Here is a 20,678-nt window from a genome sequence, read left to right as displayed (position 1 = left end):
TCGGTGATTAAACATAAATGCACCAGTGATTGAAACGTAAAATTACTGCATTGATTGTAATCACTAACAATGAACTCTAGATACTCACAGAAATCTGTTAAATGTCTTTGTTTAATTGAATCTATCACTTTACTTTATGTAAATAATTACCTGAAAGCCTTTGCAAACCTAACAGGCCTTTATGAAAAAAACTCTATGCTGAATTTAATTACACAGTCCTGTGGAGAACAGTATTATCAGGACTCTACCGTGAAATGTGGCACAAGAGAAATCACATTTTAGTATCAGCAGTGATCAAAGCTCATGGCTACTAATCCTTGATGTGTCAAATTGCTTGATTACTCAGCCCTCATGTGGTCTTTTGCTCTGATTGTGGCTCTGACACTCAAATTCCTATGTAAGCTCACATGCCTTGTACAACATATAACCCAGATTGTCTCCGGCTCACTTAAATCCCTCCAAACCCATAGAAAAGGTTATCAATGTGATCTACTGGCTTTTACCGACTAGAGGTTTCTTTTTTTCAGTAATTATTTGAGACCATTGAGAGACAGGCTACTTTTAAGGGAAAGCTTTCGCAAGCCCACGCAAATCTTACTGGAAATTTAGTGCTGCTCTGGTGTCAGCGATGATGGACAAAAGTATATTAAGGAACCAGATTTTATTCCAGGTCCAACATTGAGCTGGTCTAATCATTACAGTAGAGTTAATTAGGCGGGAAATAGGGGAAGAGTCCATAAAGCATTAGCCGAACTTAGAAGCACCAAACTAATATATTTAGCATAAGATGTCTCAAAACAAATCTATGGACTTCCGTTATATCAAGAATAGTAATTTTTATATTCTGTGGAATAATTGGGCCCATTTGATTAATACACCATTTTCTAAATATGTATTGTCAAGCATAAGTTGATGCAAGGCAGCTTTTTGAATTGCCCATCTCATATAGAGACGCAATTTAAATGCTTTTATAGAGAAACAAGAACAATACAGAAACATTTAAATGAATTTAAAACATAAAAATGACCCAAAAAAATAGAAGTCGTTTTTTTTTCTGTTAATAAAATAAAAGTGTTGAATGTATTACTGTCCCACATTCAAAATTCCGGTTTTCCAGATAATTCACCAAATGTCCCATTTTGACATCATTTTTAATCAAATTTGAATTGTACAGCAGTGACAGGGTAATGACGATCTGGTAATTAGTTCCCAATCCATTTATGACAGGCTAATGGTCACCTGTGCTTCTGTCAGTTTCACAAATCACTGCCTCTCTAACTGTGTCTGCTGAATAAATGCTTTACCTAATGGGGCAATGATAGTAAATGAAAAATATTATTTTTAGAGACAAGAGATTGTATCAATAAAATACTAAAGTAGTCCCGTCTATGTATACTTAAGTAAAATTAAAGTAAAGGGTATCAATTCTGATTGTAATGACCATTTGAACGCATTTCCAGTTGGTACACCTTACACTGTGAGTTTGAAGAGGGTCCAAACACACGGCTCATGGAGAAAGCAGGCAGGTGCAAAAAAACAATTAAAACATAGTTAACCGAGCAAAACCAAAAGCGCTGCCAAAACAGGGAATCATTTGTCAAACCAAAATGGAAATCATTATAGCCGGGTCATCATAGATGGGATTCGAGTTTGCACAAATGTGGTAAATCAATGGCGCACCATTTCCATGGGCTCCGAGCATGTTGAATTATTCGAACAGTTTGGCAAGATCTTAAACAGGAAAAGCAATACTTTTCAAATTTACATTAAATATACACCTTTTACAATGTACTTTGGCAAAACCCCATCACCATTATCCCGTTTTTCTCTGTCAGATTGTAGGGAATTTATATCACTTAATGGCAGTTTCCATCTGTTACATTTAAAAGATGACGACTGGTTTGCTACTATCAATAAAATTATCCTGTAAAGAAAGAGGTATCCAACTTAAACTACTTTTTATTCCTAAACTGTACGTCTTCTTTTCCTTGCGGCTGCTAGCTTTAGGGGTCGCCATGGTGAATTGTCCGCCTTCATCTATCCCTACTTTGCTCACACCGACTAATCTCATGCCTTTCTTCTATAAACCGCTTTTTTTGTTTGTTTGTCTGGACCTCCTTCCTGGCAGATCGATCCTCTCACCAACACAATCACTTTTTCTCCTCTGAATGTGTCCAAACTCTGGCCCGGTTTAGAACAACCATTAAAAAAACTGTAATAAATCACAACAGCTAATACTGTGATTGTTTTAACAACCAGTTTATTTTAGGTAGATAACAATGCTGCCATCTAACCACAATCCCCATATTTGGAAACCTTTCTACACAAAATGCACTTACTTTGTCATTCCTCTGCATCTTTAATGTGCTCCTGTCTGGGTCTGCTTCGACTTGGATGTGACACAGGAATGACAGGCTAATATTCATCTTTTCAGATTCCATCTTGTCCTGTCTGGTACCTCCTAAAGCACAGGCTCTGCTTCCACTCATGAGATGAACCTTTCTGAAAATCAAAGTCAAAAGAAACATTCAGTGGAAAGGATTTTGAGTCAGAGTGATAATTGCAAGTATTTGCACTGTAAACAATCAATACAGGCCAGTCAAGTTCAGTTTCGCTTATTAAAACCAGTTGGCTCCACTTCAATCCATCCAGTTGATTAATTCAGTTTTGTTGATGCAGGTTGGGCAGTTGCAAGTGATTACAACAGAGCTTGTATACAGACTTTTGCCTCATACCTCGTACATTTTTCTACAATTTTCAATGAAAAGGTATTAAAAATAATGACATGTACTTTTGTTAGAATAGCAGCAACCCTGTAACCCCTAAAGGAGTATGGTGGCTTAGGAAAATGGATGAATTTGTTGGAATATTAGATCAGAGTGTAATTTTATTATCTCATGAACCTCTTTCTGTCTTTTTTGTCTGTCATGTTCGTGGTTGTGGACAATTCAAGGGCAGGTTGATGGAAAAAAAATGTTATTTATGAAAGAAACTAAAGTAAATCCCTAAACAAGCTGGATATGTCTTTGTGAATTTGTTTCATCCAGGTTGAGTTGATGGTAAAAAAACAAAAACAAAAAAAACTGTAAAATTGACTTGTTTCACTCATAATATCACTTTTGTACTTTTTAAATTTCCAGTGTTACTTCTGCTGACCTGCCCTCATGTCTTTTCAGTCCAGCTCTGTGTCATATCCAAATATTAAATCTATCCATCCATCCATCCATCCATCCATCCATCCATCCATCCATCCATCCATCCATCCATCCATCCATCCATCCATCCATCCATCCATCCATCCATCCATCCATCCATCCTGCCAGCCAGCCAGCCAGCCAGCCAGCCAGCACCTTCCCTCGTTCATCTGGGACTGCTTCACGTGCAGCAGGCTAAGCAAAGATGCCCAGATTTCCCTCCATGCTCAGTGTATAATAAATGTAATATAATATTTATTAGCATACACAGAGTAAACTAAAGGCTCAAATGCAAACTTGTTTTTTACATGGGATTTTTGCAATATGCTGTGAGGCAGTTTTGGTGCCGCATCACCTCCTAGCCAGCGCTGTAAGTGAAAATGATTAAAAGTAATACATATAAATTGCATTTATACAACAGATTAGTGGACACATATTGATTTTATCATTAGTTGCTGACAGGTGAGGCAGTGGAGCCAGTGCCTCACCTGCCTCCTCTGACCGCATGTCCCTGGTTGTACCTTATTTCATAAAGGAACCAAAAATTCCCAAACTGAGCCAAAACCCACCCAAAGCCATTTTTGCCCTCAACATATCAAAACCACCAGTTTGGTAACACTGCTCAGTTCTCTTAAAAACAAAAATGACTTATTGAGCAAAAACATGACCAACAAAAATAAATCAACAAAGAAATTGCATAATGTACAAAGTAAGAACTTAAACCATGACAATGTTTTTTCCTGCTGCTTGTCATCACAAGAAACAGCAATGTTAACATAAACATACTTGCAGTTTTTCTATACTGCAGGATTGGACATATTCACACTTAATCTAATCCACATGCTCCTGCTTTTTTTCTTTTTTACACCCTGGTGATTATTTTATTATGTCATGCTGCAAACCAGATGAGCCAACATACATTACTATTTATGGGTTAATTATAAAACAACAATAAAGCCCACAAGCTTATTTAGGTAAGTTTGAAGTGTCTCAAGCAACAAGTCAAACCGCTGCTTAATTGGAATTGTGAAAATGTATTACAGTTTCAGTTTAAAAGAAAATTAGATTTTTGTTTAGTTATTTGTGCTTTTTCTGTCCTGCTGCAATCAAACAAGACTGTTTTGAAATTAATGTTATTATTGCAATTATCAATGTTGCTCTGGTTTTGATTTTTCTCATGCTACTAATGAATTCCATGTGTGAAAAATGGTGATGCAAGATGTAAAAATCAAGGGAAGACATTTTTCTCTGTTTGAGAACAATCACATTAAGTGAACGCAATTGTTAATTTTATTTCATTTTGAACAGAGAAGAAAAGAACTTTCTAAACCAAAAATATACAAGTTGGAGTGTGTTACAGGAGATTAAGGACATCTCACTTAAACTTTTATGCCATTGCTCATCTGAGATCTGTCACTCACCTTATCAGTTTTTAATCTAGGCCGATTCCATCATGGAAGTGAATTATTATAGTTTTAAGACATTTAGTGTATACGCCAAAGTTCAAACAATGGCATCTTACTAAAAGAAAGCGTTCTGCTTCTTCTTTTTGAGCAGAACAAGTTCATAGTGATTATAGTTAATGATATGGGCTGAATGTGAGCATAAAATAACGAGACACATAGATGGCCTTTATGAAAAAAATCAAGCATGTAGACCGCTCAGTATGTCCGTAGACTGCATGGGTGTCAAACTCCAGGCCCCGCGGGATGGTGGGCTACATGTTTTCCAACTAATTTGGCACTGAAGCTCTTTATTGGCTATAAACACTCCTGATTCAGGTAACCAACAGCAAATGAGGCAGGATTCTTTCTAAGCAGGAGGATGATGGCCCTCAAAGCCTGGGGCAAATCTTTTTTCCACCCGCACTCCGCAAGGGACAGGTCTGATAAAGACTTGTACAAGATGCAAGGGTAAAGTAAGAGTAAAGTAAAAAAAAAAAAAGTAAAGTAAGAGTGAAACGCAGGTATGCCGTAATGATTTTCCATTTTTATAACCTAACCCAAATCCCGCGGATAGTTCAAAGGGTCCAAAGGTGCTGTTCATGTGATAAGTGCCCCGGATAGGTTTGCCCATTATTCGCCCGTGAAAAGTGCATACCCAGCTCTAAGTACAGTTGTCATTAATGTTTTAATAATGATTAGAGTGTGGTGTAAGGGCAGCATTGTAGGACAGCATCCCCCGATGTCAAAGTATTAGCCCTAAAGATACTTCAGAATTACCACACAAACGACATTTGTATGTTCTATTTTCATGACCTCCCTCGAGGGGGCCGCACGAGCCTCAAGGGAAATCCAAGACACCTCGCCTTAAGATGCAGCTGCCCCTCTCCATGACCCTCCCCTGGCCTGGACAACCCAAAAACCCCGTTCATGTTGTAACATGTCTATTCACTTCATTTCAACTCGTTACTGTTTATTTATGAAAAGTCAGATCAGTCACTGTTGTTTGAAGGCTCAACATTGCCTTTTTTAGTATCAACAGATGACTTTCTGTCTCATTAATTTTATTTCTTCTGAAAACCTTAATTTTTCATCTAAGAGTTTGTCCATTTGTTTTCCTGTGAACACATAGTTTATCGCTAGTGTAACATTTTGCTTTTTAGGTCAAATATGTCCCTACCACCAAAACTATTTACAGTGATCCCTCGCTATAACGCGGTTTACTTTTCACGGTTTCGCTACTTCACGGATTTGCATTGTGCATTGTGTTCTGCATTTTGATTGGCTAAAAAGTCACTCCGCTTCTTCTCTACCTGTGCGTCAATAACGTTGCAGTTTAATATGTACACGTACGTAAATCAGCTTGCCAAATTAACATTACGTACGTGCAAATTCTCTAGCAATTTCTAGTTTCTCTAAAACCCATAGAAAAAAGAGCGACAACAACTGCCTATCACTATGTTCTTCCCCAGAACAAACACACCTGCACCGCGGGCTTCAGAAGGAGAAAACACTGCAGAGCGGAGTCAGGATGCAGCGGCTCAGTCTGAAGAGCAGTGAACTACACCTGAGTCACTATTTGTCCAACTGTACTTTATATTTTTTTCATAATCATTTTAAAATTTCTCCCATTTAATCCGATTACTCGGGTCGCAGTGGGCAGGGCTAATCTCCGCGATTTGAAGCCCTCTGTTCACATCGATGATTAAAATTATTATTTGACAGTACAGTACAGAAGTTATTTGTTGGAAAAAAACATTTCTAAAGTACCTTTATTTTTTAAACAAATGCTTGAGCCTGTAAAATGGTTTGTTCTTTCTTTTCAATGTATAATAGAGTATTTTTGTATAATAATTGTAAGAAAAAAATAAAGGTTTCTACTTCACGGATTTTGCCTATCACGGATTCTTTTTGGAACGTAACCCCCGCGAAAAACAAGGGTTTACTGTATTTATATAATAATTAAATAATTGATACTTTATTGATCCCACAATGGTGAAATTCTTCTCCGCATTTGACCCATCCCCTGGGGGAGCGGTGAGCTGCAGCTTGACCGCGCTTGGGAGGCAGTAGCGTTAAGGGCCTTGCCTAAGGGCCCTCACTGGGTGACGTTCATGCTTGCCATTGATATGGTAATTGACCCAGTACCATTGTTTATCCCCCTCCGGGAATCGAACCCTGGATTCCTGCATGTAGCCTCCCACCTTACCAACCGAGCCACCCAGCCGCTAGATACTTTATTCATACCACAATGGTGAAATTCTTCTCCGCATTTGACCCATCGCCTCGGGGAGTGGTGAGCTGCAGCTGAGCCGCTCGGGAGGCGATAGCGTTAAGGGTCTTGCCTAAGGACCCTCACTGAGTGATGTTAATTGCTCACCATATATCTCTAGGTGTTGGACTGCACATCTAAAATTCTGACCAAACTTTTGTTATGACATATTTCAACAGCTTTTAAATCTGACATAGTTTAAAAACACATTTCTGTCTACCATACAGTACTCAGTTTCCCATCCTGGCTGACCTTGAAACTTTGTCTGTGGATGTCATAAAACTGGGATGGATATTTACACTACAGTACTCATAAACAAGATAGTTGCAAGCGCATGCCATAGCAACCTTGGTGCAAGCAAGCACACTGGTTTGCTGCCCCCTCACATCAACCATTTAATTGTTTTTGTTTGTTTGTTTTACTGAAAAATCAATTGTTTGTGATTTCCTTGGGGAGACATACGCTCACCCACATTAGAAAAAGTGGCACATGAAATTACTTTAGTGCAGCCAACCATCTCACAATCTCTGCCTGCATTTTTTTTTTAAAGAGAGATAAAAGCAAGACAGATAAGTCAAGTCAGGTTGCACCATCAGCACTGAAGCCATTTGTTGCTGTTTTTGCTGGTTTTAGGCTCGGAGCTCAGCTCTCCTTCCACCTTATTTTAACAAAAGATGAACTGCAAACATTATTCATTTGAAGGCTAATATTGCTCAGCTTGATATTTTGATGCAGCATAACATGGTCGGAAGAAGACTGCGGCCGTACAGACTGGAAGAGAAGGAGTTCAGAAATACTGTAGAGACAAGGAGGACATGATATGAATTATGATCGAAAGCAGACATGAAGCGTCGCAAGCAGACAGTAAAGCCATAGCCCACGCTGCATCATTGCTTCTCAGAGCTGAACTCTATGCACTGTTTCTCTGTGTTACCCTATAGCCAGCCTTTTCCGCTGTATTCCTCTGGCAGCAGACTTCCTCTATCTGTTAGCTGTATCTGCCTTCCTGTCCCTCAGCCCCCTGACAAGTAAATCATCTCCTCACCTGCTGTGAGAGTACAATCCCAGTCTGTCACTTCTGCAGGCCAGCCAGGGCCACACACTCAGTGAACGTGCTCACAAACACATGCATGCGTACTGCTCCACACAGGAAGAGGCAATCACAAATAAACACTTCTTCTCAGAGGGGATTCTCGCCCACTCAAGGACAGAACGATGACATCTCATCATGAGCCAAATGAAGCGAGAGTGGCGAGCAGAAGAGTGAAAGAAGAGAGATGGAGGGATGGATTAAATGGAAAGAGAATATTATGGAGCCTGAGTGGCGCAATGTATCAGAGGAAGTGGCCGGAACCCAAATTCAGCAACGAGAAAAACATGTATAGATATGCTAAAGAACAAGGAGAGGGGGTGAATAAGTTTTAGAAGGTTTTTTTTTTAAAGTGGGCAATGAAAAACTGAATTGTCCAGATAATATTTTTATCAACACCTAACCCTATGTAAGCACTCGTATCATATTTGCTACATGCATGTGATATTCCTATCTCATTAGCACGATTCAAACTTTGCTTAATAACCCCTTGTACATGGTTTGGTCTGTTTTCTTCCCTGTATTTCATTATCATTCCACTAGGGGCAGTAGAAGTGCTTTTCCTGCTCATTTCAATATGGCTGCTTCCATGAAATTTCAAAAACACTATCTCCGGGAAACGTTTTGCAAATTTTCAAGAGTTTATGATGAAAACAACTCATATTTGTTATTCATTTTTGAAAAACTCAATTGAAAGAATGCAAAATGCATTAATAATTATTTAAAATAAAACTATTACACTAGGTTAAAAATGTGGGGATCTAATTAAAGTAAATGAGGTGCTATTTTCCTGAAGACTGATGTCAATATTTTTGCATCTGAAACTAACATTGTTAAAAAAAACACCCTAAATATCCTAATTGGTACTATCTACAACTCATTAAAAATAATATTGCAAAAAAATAAAAAATAAAAAATTATAATATTGCAAATTTCAAGTGCATTTCATCGAAGGGCTTAAGAAACATTTTCACTTCAACAAATGTTAATTATATGTCAATTATTGATGTAGTGGGTTTTACAGGGTTAAATTTAAGTGACTTTTGGAAGACAAAGGAGACAAACAGAAAACCAGCAAATGCTAGAAAATGTCATAATCTTTCTGCAAATGGCCTAGTCGAGTTTTGTAACAACATAGATTTCTCTGCAGTCCTGGATCTAATGATTTTAATTGCTCCTCTGGTTTGTGCAGAACTGGCGCAATAACAAGCAGCCTTTGGATGCTTCTGAAACTAAACATTTGCTTCTCTGCTTTAAAGCACAGGGACTACACTGAAGTTTGGACCCACAACTGCAAAAAGCTAAAGTGTTGGAACAGCCTTCAACACAGTTTGACTTTAAAATATTCATAATAAAAATATAAGAAAAATCGGGACCTGCTCAAAATGCTTACTGTGTGCCATATGGTGAGCTATAATTTCTTACGTGACAACCTGAATTTGTGAAATATTTATTGCATACTTCTAAGCTTTTTTAAGGTTGCAGCCTCTCTCGTGCAAGCAGCTGATTCTTTTATTTGTGGGTTTTCCTTAGGTTGTGAAGCTACAATGTCTCAGCCTGTAAGAGTGACAACAAACATATTTAAACCTGGCCCCATGTGCGGTGGCCATGTGTTGTTTCGTGCCACCGAGGGCGAGAGGCCACTTTGTCTCTGCTTGGAATCAGAGATGACAATCGTTATCCCAAAGTAGAATCACATCTTGTGGCAAGAAACAGTAGGAACAGCAGGTACACACAATGTCCAAAAATGAAAACCCACAGTCAGACATTATGTTTGAAGCTGGTTGCCATGAGGCACCAGCAGCATTAAAAGCTGCACCAACGTACTATAATAAAATTGGCATTTATTTTTGTAGTCTACAGAGACATAAGATTTTAATAGGGATGTGTACAACCTGGATTGAACCATGATTTGATTTTCCTTTTTTCAAGTTTTTGAAAGCTTTTCTTTCTGCTTATAAATCCCATGATGAGCCAGCAGAGGCCAAGTTATTTCTGAATACAAAAGGTGACACAATGGTGGGGGGAATGAAAATACAAACTGTCAAATTTCCCTCTCCTTATCCCATCCAAAGGAAAAAAAAATCTACAGAGGAAGAGGAGGCAAAGTGAATGTCTAAGAGAAATGAAGCAGAATGAGGCAAGGTCCTTGTCACTGCGTGTCCCCATGATTCAGAGGTGAGAAGCTGAAGGATGGGTAAGAATGGAGTGATGGAGAGAAGGACAGAGCACTGCGTTTCACCTCAGAGAGCTGCAGATGGAGAGTGATGATATTGCAGCAATTGAGTGAGGACACAAAAAAGAAAAATAAAGAGTAGACTATAAAACAGCAAAAAGAAAAAGCTGAAAATACAAGCACTGCATCTTACAGAGGAGGTTGTTCTGGAGAAGGAGGTCCATATGAGGAGGAGAGAAGAAAACCAAAGAGGGAAAAAGAAAAAAGCTTTTCTTTTCACTTCTCTTTTCTGGATAAATGCCATCAAATTGGCAGCAATAATCTTGCTGACTTCAACTCTGAAGATGCGGAAAACATCATTGGTAACACCGGCATTTTCTGGATTATGTCTTGCTGTTGCTAAAGTGCATCCTTTTGCATTTTGTGTGAAGGGGATGAGACTGTTGCAGCTTCTGCTGCTTAAGCAACAGCTGCTTCTTCTGCGTCTTTATAGATCAACTTTCCTGCTTTTGAAGAAAACAGAAGCAATGCATGATAAAGTATATCATATATGCAGTCGTGGTCCATGTTGTGGACAAACTTCAGAGCAAAGCTGCAACCTGGAAAGGAGGACTCCTACAAATGAGTCCACAGCAGGAAGCACTTAGGCAGAGATCTGACAATGTCACACAGAGGTGGGCTGACACTGCAGCCTCCCCCCAGATTGTGAGCTGACAATGTATCTCCCCTGAAATGTCACTACATGTTCGGTCAATGTGCGCCGTGGCACCATTCTACCTGAGTTTAATTTGCTGATGCTGTATTCAAATAAGCCAAGTCGTGCTGTTATAGACGGAAAAGGTTTTATAATGACTGTTGATCATTTTAGCTCCTCTCTGCAAAGTCTAACCTGAGCAGTTTTGGGATGATGCTCCATCTGTCTTAAAGTCAGATTTTTTAGAATTGGATTAAAACAATTTACTGTTCAGTGTGTTTTAATTGGCTTAAAGTTGGTTTATTCTCCACATCTGTCTGTCTGAGGGCACGAGAACAAGCAAGTCTTTCTAGTCACAACAATTCCTACTCAGAAACAAGAAGCTTCAGATCCATTGTGAAAATTCCGCCCCTGCTCAGACTCCTTCCTCGTAGGGGTGTCTACGGATGAAGTGATTTGGGGAAATGGTGGTTGGTGACTTTGCAGAGGAGCTGTAGATCCAACAATTCCACATGACACGCTCAACTTTTGATAAGCTGTGTGACGCTGTGGGACCTCTTGTGCCGCCCGCTGTGCAGCACCGAGGCAGCCAGTTCCTACCAAGAAAATGCGTTGCCATCCGGTTGTTGGTCACGGGACTTATGTCTTTTAAAAAAAGTGTTTCCAATGAAGTTGAGTGAAATATGTCAATTTTCAAAAACCACCTTCTCCAAGCGCAAAAACATTTTTCCGAGATTGTTGTCTTTATTATCGCAAATCCAATTTACGCAATTTCATAGTCAACGGAAACACAGCTATTGACAGCAAGCTTCTGCCCTTTTTATACGATTTTTTGGAGTTGAATCCTGAAACTTTCCTCAATTAAAAGGTGTGTGCCAGTAGCTTTATCTTCAAATTGTGTTTAGACCTTTTTTTGGTACTTAATGTTTAGAGGATTGAAAAGAAAACAAATGAGGCCCAACAGTGGTTACGATCTAAATGGAACATGAAACCATCCATTACATAAAACAGATGGTAAAGGGTTTAGCTAAATGTCAGGATTTTATCAAGGGCATGAGCTAAAGGCACTAATGAACCTGTAAGCCGCAGAAAACACTGAATGGATGCTAATTCCAATTCTATTTTCTGAAGAAACCTCTATATGTGGTCTGGGGAGATAAAGTATTTTACCAGATACTTAGGGAACCTAAGTGTTCGAGGAAAGAAATGGTTTAAACATGGGGTTGGTGCCCCATTGGGACAGTTACAGATTCACTTCATGCACATTTTCCCTGTTTTATGCCAGTATCTGCAGGGACAAAAGTGAATACATGGATCCTTTATTTTAAGTGTATTATTATTTCGGTGCAATTGGTGGAATGACCGTGACTTAAATCACAAAGTGTGCACAGCTCTTAAGCTTTATGGTTGGAAAACCTTTTAAGTGGTTGAAAATGCACAGCGTTAAATGAATGAATTGACAAATAATGACTTGAACGTGAACAACATTGGGTTTCATGTGGCTCCTTTAAAAGGACATCTCTCAAACCTTTCATGTCTGATGTTATTGAATATGGTCTCTGAATATGCAATCGAGGGTCGACATTTAGTTTAAACCTAACCTACATAAAGAATAGACTTTAGAGGTAATGGACTTTCATTTCAGTCCAGAAACTGATGTGAAGTGATAAGAAGGTATCTATTAGGGATGTGTATTGGCTAGAGTGTGTACTGGCCAGAGTCTAGGGATACGATACATAACGCGATGCGCGTCTGTCGATGTGATACATGTCCAAAAGAATGTGTTGAAAACACTTTTCAATATCTTATTAAAGAGTATGACAAAAAAAAAGCTCTATGTAAAGATTGATACGCCTTTCACTGTAATTAAATGGTAATAACATTTGTTGTTGTTTTATTTAATGATCACTGCGTTTAGCACTGCAACAGTATCTCATATACAAGTTGCTTTTACCCAAGCAATTTGATGGTGCTTTTCTTTTGGTAAATTAAGATACATTTGTTCTTAAAGGGAACAGTCAACATCATCCAATTTACACTTTATAGTTTAAGAAAAAACATAGACTGAACGTGCCGTAACCAGTAAGGTTTTGTAGGTAGTGCATAATTCATACCAATAATTAAATAATTAACAAGAGCTGGTTCTCGCTGAGATCTTCTGCTCAAAGAGTCTCAGTGGGCTGAGCTGCCAACTAGAGGGCAGGGGTTAAGGTCAAAAAACAACAGTCACACACTGAAGGACGCCCATAAATGATTAAATAAATATCATCTTGACAACATTTTAAATGGATACAAGCATCTTCGAATGAAATATCGTGATGTATCGGCAAATCAATTTTTTTCGACACCTCTTGGATCCATGTTTAATGCTTGAAATCACTGAGCTTGTTTTGGTTACTGGAGTGCCTCCTTAATATTTGTGCACTGAATAGATTTACACATTGTTTGTGACAGGAAAGCAGATGTGTCGCAAAGGTGCCTTTCTTTCCTGAAATTTAGAATTATCTTTGGGAAATAACGAATTTCCTTTTCCACTTGACATGAAATACATTTATTGCAGACATGTGCTGTGATACCATTTTGGATGTATTTAAAAGAAATTGGAGATTTCTTAAACTTGTTCTCACAGAGGCTTAGGTGTTTTTGTTCTAGTAGATTGTATAAAAAATTGTGTAAAAGAGTAAATGTTTGTATGTACATTCAGGGGTTTCCGACTTTATGACTTGACCTTTGCTATTCCTTCCTCAAAAATCTGAAAACAGCAAATTTTAAAGTCCTAAAATATCAAAGTCTGCGTTTAATTGTATGTCATTACTTAAATTTTTTTTAAAGCCTATTGGGGAAATAAAGGAGTCAAAAAAGGCTAATTGTGTCTTCAAACCAACGCTTGAAAATGATCACAGCCCACCTATTTTTACTTTACAACTTTTTTTATAAACTTCACCGTTTCTTTCTTACCCACTTGCTAGCTCCAAAGCAGATGCGTAGGATGGAGCTTATGGACTTCACACTGTCAGTTTCCATCTCTACATCATCCATGTTATGTTGAAAATCTGGCTAATGATGACAGTTTCCCATCAGGCTGTACTGAGGGTGAAGAAAAAAAATTTTTTTTGGCATGTCTTCCACTAAGAATTTAGCTGTAAATGTGTCTGCCATGTGCTCGGCCAGCTCTTTTGAGAAAAGGTGACGCATTTTTGGCAGTACAGACAGTTTTACTCAAAGTGTGGTTTAAAAAAACTCTAATCAGAAGTCACAAGAACATATATACATATTGAGCAATAGCATAGCTTTGTGCAATGGCATCTAGATATATTTTTGAGCCACTCTGTCCTCATCTTTGGTCTGCCTTTTTGTTCTGTTCACTTCAGACATGCGCTAAAAAAGAGAAAAATAAGAGTGAAGTCATGTCTAATGGAAACTCCTCCCCTTTTTCCATTTGAATACTTTTTTCAGCATCATTCTTTTCTTGAAAGGAAAGTAGCTGCAAAAAGGCAGAAGTATCAAATATCAATTGCAAATGTGACTTTTCTTTTTCTGTTTTTATGTTTGGAGTATGATATGCATTCTCAAAAACCCATTCCACGTTCCATTTAGGGCATCAAGCATGCTGCCTTTGGTAATGTTTCCTTCAGAGGCTGCCTTTACCGCTTGTTTTTATTTTGAAAGTGATGCCACATGAGAGGAAGTGGCTTCTTTGAAAAAACCTTGAAGAGTTTTTTCTCTTCTACTTTGAAGTTTGTCATAAAAGGGCAGTGATCACTGCGACGAGCTTTTCCAACTGCTCAGAGGCCACCGTCTGGGAACAAAACAACACTGATGATTTTAAATGCTTCTATTAGGCTAGAAGATAAAAGAAAAGCCTAGATTATCATGTTAGACTGCTCTAAATCCGTGTCTATTCACACCTTGTAAAATCCCATGACTGAGAGAAGAAAGATCCACTCTGGTTATCTTATGATCTATTGTAAAAGTGTTCCCAGTGGTCTTTTAATATGATGATGCCGTTTTTAGACAAAATCAAAAAACTTGTCATTTTCTAGGACATAGTTTCTGCAGAAGTTAATCAGAAACTCGCCTTGAGTTGTGGGTGGAACTGTTGGCGCGGAAGTATTTCCCATGATCCCTTTGTCTACACTCTCTCCCGCTAGCTTACAACCCCTCACAACCCTAACCTAACTGAGAATTTTTTGTTAATCATGCAGATTTTCATATTCATATTTCATATTGCATGTCATGTTATTTAATGTGTTCATTAGGTCAAGAATGTATTTTCACCGGCCAATAGGTAGATCTGAATTTTGGTGAGTGAGTACTGGGTGGGAGCAATATTTTTGCTAAGAAAGAAGAGTTGCGAAAAAAAATATGGTCCTTGAAGTCCAGATCTGCTGTGGGCCACAATCAGCTTTAAGGAGATTTGACCAGATACACTTTGTCATTTCTGTGGTTAACGCATACATGAATGCGACTGTGTTACATTCAAATTGGGGTTTGGGCATTTGGTTTCCAAATTGAGGCTTATATATGTCACGAACAATCCCTGTTCATGCAGCAATGCATGGAATATCTGATACGTTTCGCCTCACGTTCACATATTGGATCTTTTCTGCCTCATTGATCTCAGATGTTTCCATCAGACCCGTTGCTACAAGTCTTCAAACCAGCAGCCTAATCCATACAGCCAATACTTCCATTTGAGGGTATTGCATGTCCTGATTATTCCACCTTTAGGTGTTAGTGGTACAATCTTGGTAGAGGCCTTCAGAAACCAACAAAATGGTCACAAAGTACCTTGTAAGATAATAAAGGTAGCAAAGACAGTTAAATCACATGGCTCCATAACACTGCGAGTTTGTTTTAGGGACCATTTAAATAGTTTTGCACAACATTCTGCCTAAAACCTTGAAGGAATACTTTGGGAAAAGCCCTTTCATACCTCAACCAAATTTTATCCCAGTGCACAAAAGATGATTGGTAAAGTAGTGTTTGTGCAAAGCCAGTCGAAAACCATCTGACGCAGTGTTTGGCCTTATTTTTGATCCAAAAATGAATGGGCATAATTGATCACAAAACCAAAATGGCTGTGAACTCCATGGAGAGAACCAAGTTATAGAGGAGAATTTCTAAGTTGTATTCTGATACATGTTCCACTTTGATATAACAGTTAAGCATTTCAGTGTCAGAACAACCACCAGAAAAGGGCTTGGAAAAGGGGCTACACAGGGGGGTAGTGGTTATCACTCCTGACCCATAGCAAGAAGGCCCTGATTCAAACGCCTAGTGGGACTTTTCCGTGTGGCGTTTGCATGTTCGCCCCTTGCATGGTTGGGTTTTCCATCGGGTGCTCCTGCCTTCTTCCACAGTCCAAAAACATGCTTTAAAGGTTACCTGATGGTCCTTCATTGTCTCTAGGTGAGAACGTGAGGGTGTGGTTTTTTCTCCCAGCAGTGAACAAGAGACCTGTCCAAAGTGTAGCTTTCTTTTCCCTAACTGAGGCTGGGATAGGCTCGAGCAACCCTGTGATCCCAAAACAGATTTAGTATGTTTAGAAGAGGATAGGTGGATTTTATGGACAAGAAAGGTGGCCCCAATTTCATTTTATTGAAAATTGTGTTGTCATGCTTCAAAAAGAAAAAAACATTTACATCTTGGTTTTTTTGTTCTGATGATTGGATGATTTACACTTCTGTGTGACTCCACTTGTTGCCCGGTAGGTTGTGCACTAACAGGGTAGGTTCACTGTCGAGACTGGGCGTTTTCCAGCACATAACTCTTGTTTATTACTCATATCTGGCTAAAATTGTAATATATGAATAATAGATTCAAATCATGTTTTTAAAACTAATGGATCACTTGACTACATAAACATAGATATTTTGTATAGGTATTGACAATAGGTAGAACTTACTAAATTTTATTTCGTAGTCATTGTTCTGTTACTGTCATTTCTAACAGTTAGAGAAATAAAATAAAAAATCAACAATAATCACATAAATATTTGTTTTAAGGACAAATCCCTTCATTTATTTAATGAGTCATTTCTTTTCCAAAGCAGGGCTGCTAGATGAGGAGTATTGAAGGGTCCTTAGTAGCAGAAGACAACTCATTCTAAAGTCCTCTGAAGCCACCGAAGCGTGACCTTTGGCCGTCTGTGCGTGGATGTGGCTGTGTGTGCATGTGCTTTATCCTGTTGCCATAAGACAGCTGGTCTCACCAAAGGAGGTGTATAAAAGAAATGGACATGTCTACGTGCCAGCTGGTTATTTTTGATGCCCCTCAGCGGGGTTGATGTCGTAGACCATTTTTGGGTTACAACTTAACAATTACCACTCAGTGAACAAGATGTTTAAGGGTTTGAGATAATCACCCACAATGAGAGCACAGAACAGTGACAAATACTAAACAGCTTTCAGCAGAGCAACGAAAGAACTTTTAAATGAAATGAAAACTTAATAAAATAAATATGTCATCTATGTTCTTGTTTCACTTAACATTTTTAAAGACACTTAAATATTATACATACATACTCTGTATTGATTCTCAACACCCATTGTTTAAATTATTGTTCCTCCGTGGATAGTCCATCAATGACCTAAACTAGCCCATTCGTATAGCTCAAAGTGTTTATTTAAAAGGTGTCATAAAACACACACAAGCACAAACATTACCTTCTAATCTTACATATTGAAGCAAACTAAGGAAACCATGTTTTTTCATTACTGACACATGTTGCAAAGTTAAACACAAACCCTAAGGCTGAGAATTAATTATTACAGGCTTTCTGGCCACTCCGTGAGACCAAGGATTGACGTTGTACATGCAGAGAGCCGACAGCCATATTATCCTGCATACCTTGACCACTGACAGGGTAAGGAACAGGTCTTCTTTAGGTGTTGTCTCCTTGAAACACCAGTTTTGATTTGAGTTACTGACAATCCCAAGGGGGTATTACAAGGGCTCAATACAAACAATGTTAAGACACCAGCATCAAGTTTCCCCAACTTAACAGCTTCATTTTAGATCAGTGAAATGATGCATGATGTCTCTTTGAGCAGAGGAATGCCAACCATTGTAGCAGTTCCCATGATCACATTAGGTGCTTACCTGGAAGGCAGCACCTGGGGAGACCAGAAGCACCTGGGGCTACCCAGCGCTGAAACACGAGTCAATAGCAACAGCAATGTAAGTTGTTTGGCACCAGCAGATAAAAATGTTAATAATGACTTAACCCACAAATCCCAAGTGTAACTAAATACCGAATAAGGGAAACAAACAGTTGAAAAGGATTGCCAAGGCGCCTTGCTAAAATAATAATAGCAAACACAAATTTTGTTACGTTTGTGCTAAGTTAATACATCATGTTGCTAAATTACAGAACTGTCTCTTGAGATAAGTTTAAACAAATGTTGGTTAGCTCGTTTTCACAGCTTAACCTTGTATGGGCTGCTGGAACATGTACAGAGGAATTCAGAAATTGTGGATATCTTTGGTTCGTGACTGGATGCAGTGGCTGCTCTCCTCTCTGGTGAGCGTTTTTTCACATTACAACTGGAGGCGTAAATCTGTTTCCCCTTCAGGAGCCTGTTAGTCAGAGTATCTAAGAAAACACCATGGAGCAAAGGATGCATGTATTTAAAGTAAAATGTAATTATTGCCATTCTCGAGAGTGCAAAATTACAGTGACCAGCCTGTCAAAAAAAGCGCCCCGTTGAAGCAGCTGCCATGTTTCTTAAATATCTTTGTCTTTTATAAACAGCGGAACTGCAGTGATGTGGTTAAACAGATATGGCACTGCTTGCTTGGGGCCATACCATCCCGCACATGTGCAATCTTTTTTTAATCCTGAACCATGTTATGTCCTGCTGTGTCAAATGCTTGTCAAGCCTTATTAAGAAACTGTTGGAGTGTCAGCCTACATAGGAGTAACATGCATGGATATTTGGATTCTTCATCTACCACTGGTGTGTGCCACCCTCAGGGGCCATATGCTGGATCACTTTAGACTGCCAAGGAGATTGACAACACATGTTCTTTCAGCATGAAGTCCAAAATACCAGAAATGTTTATTTTCTAATTCCCGCAGTTATCACAACTGCGGGAATTAGAAAATAAAAATTAGTAAAAATAAAAAAATTTGCCAAAGCAGCAAGAGATGAAGTATATAATATTTAAGGATGGAGGGCTCAATGGAAGATTGTATGATAGATTTGAAACATAAGTATGTTTTTCTGTCTGCATTTAGCTTTTGAAAATGAGTTTTTTTTTATGTACAGGTGAAGAAAAAGAATGAACAAGTTCTACTCCACATGAAACAGCTGCTTCTAAGATGGGACAGACGACATGAACAACGGCTCCAGGCTTCCACTAGATCAACAAAAATCTAATTAAATTAATTAAAAATAGATTAAATTAAAAATAAAAAAAAGATAGAAAAAAATAGGGGACGTAATCTATATGAGTTTGGTCTTTAGTAGGGATTGTTGTAAACTGCACGCATGTAACCACACAAGAAGTCTCACAATAATCTAAGGTGAATTTAGACATGAAGGACAATTGTGTCTTATCTTGTAAATATAATGACCTGAGCTTCCCTCTTCCCCCTTTCACTCATTTACGTCTCTGTCTTTTCCTGCTCTGCACCTCACAGCCGGCAGAAGCTGATTCCTTGTTGGGATTTCCTTCTTCCCTCTGGTACTTTCCCCCCATCTGCCTTTGTTTCTCCGGATTCTCAACCCGATTGGCCCTTCTTCAGCCTCTTCTGTTTCAATTCCTTTCATCCTTTCCACCACCTCTTTTCTTTACCGTCATCCATTTCTCCTGGTGCACAAACCGCGCGAGCGTGCAAGCATGTGACAAGAGGAGCCCGGCATGGCCGTGTGTGATATTTATGTGTGTGTGCGCACGGGAACGTTTGTGAGAGCCAAGATTCTTTCACAGTTTGAGTGCTTTGACTTTTCTCGCTCTGGATCAATAAGCACAAAGAACGATGTCCCACAATACCCCCTAGAGTCAGTTCCCAGCAAACAAGGACTGGACTCCCCCAACGAGTATATCTAACCCAATTCCTGGCAGCACTGTGGTCGCCGGAATTGCTGTTGTGTGTGACTGGACTTGCTTTTATTTATTGCCCGTTTCCTCTTCAAATGACCGGTCACAGACGTGGCTTGAAGCCCGTCGCAGTAATCCCTGCTGGGATCCATGGGAAGGAGTGAAAAGGCGGACACTGTCTGGATCAATATGCCAACAGCACACATTTGCTCTTCATCTCTCACCCTGATCACTCCCTCTCCTCACCTTCTCTGCTTCCACACCCACCCCACTCTCCCAGTTTCAGTCCTTCTACTCTTTTTCTTCTTTCTGTCATTCTGCAAATCTCCTTCCTCCTCATTAAATTAGTGCCATACACCCCCCCCCCCCCCCCCCTTTTTTTAACTCATCTGCTGTTGGGCCCAGCTTCCACTTCCTTTATTCCTCCCCCACGGCCACTCGCCATTTGGTAAATTTATTTTACCCACTCTAAATCACTGTCTTCATCACCTCTTGTCCCCTCCATCTCCCTCTCACACATTTTATTGAGATAGGAAGTCTCTCTCCTTCCTCCACACACCCACACTCAAAGGCAGGAGTCTATTTCTGGGCATTAGCAATCTGTCATTTCTGCCCTCTAACTGAAGGATATGGTCCACTTTTTTCTCTCCTAGCACATAAGTTCATTGGTGGGTTGTTTGGGAGAAGGTGTGTTAATTCTCTTCATTACAGATCCACTCTGCTGCAAACGGGGGCCAAAAAGCTGTAGGTTTGGAGGAATAT

General features: G+C 39.1%; 1 protein-coding gene and 1 long non-coding RNA gene across 2 annotated transcripts in view; one reads left to right on the top strand and one right to left on the bottom strand.

The window, feature by feature from the left end:
* LOC101162429 (zeta-sarcoglycan) overlaps positions 1–20,678 on the top strand; it is a 450,051-nt gene that overhangs the window by 14,255 nt on the left and 415,118 nt on the right. The gene's annotated exons all lie outside the window — the stretch shown is intronic.
* LOC144996687 (uncharacterized) overlaps positions 1,746–20,678 on the bottom strand; it is a 102,991-nt gene continuing 84,058 nt past the window's right edge. Inside the window, exon 3 of the long non-coding RNA XR_013659557.1 lies at positions 1,746–2,502. This is a non-coding gene — a long non-coding RNA (uncharacterized LOC144996687). The remainder of the gene's footprint in view (positions 2,503–20,678) is intronic.

The sequence above is a fragment of the Oryzias latipes genome, chromosome 1 (genome assembly GCF_053564925.1).
Source record: "Oryzias latipes strain Hd-rR chromosome 1, Olatipes_Hd-rR_3.1".
In the NCBI taxonomy this organism is placed as follows: Eukaryota; Metazoa; Chordata; class Actinopteri; order Beloniformes; family Adrianichthyidae; genus Oryzias; species Oryzias latipes.
Note: the sequence above shows the minus strand (reverse complement) of the source record. Positions and strands in the feature narration are given on the sequence as shown.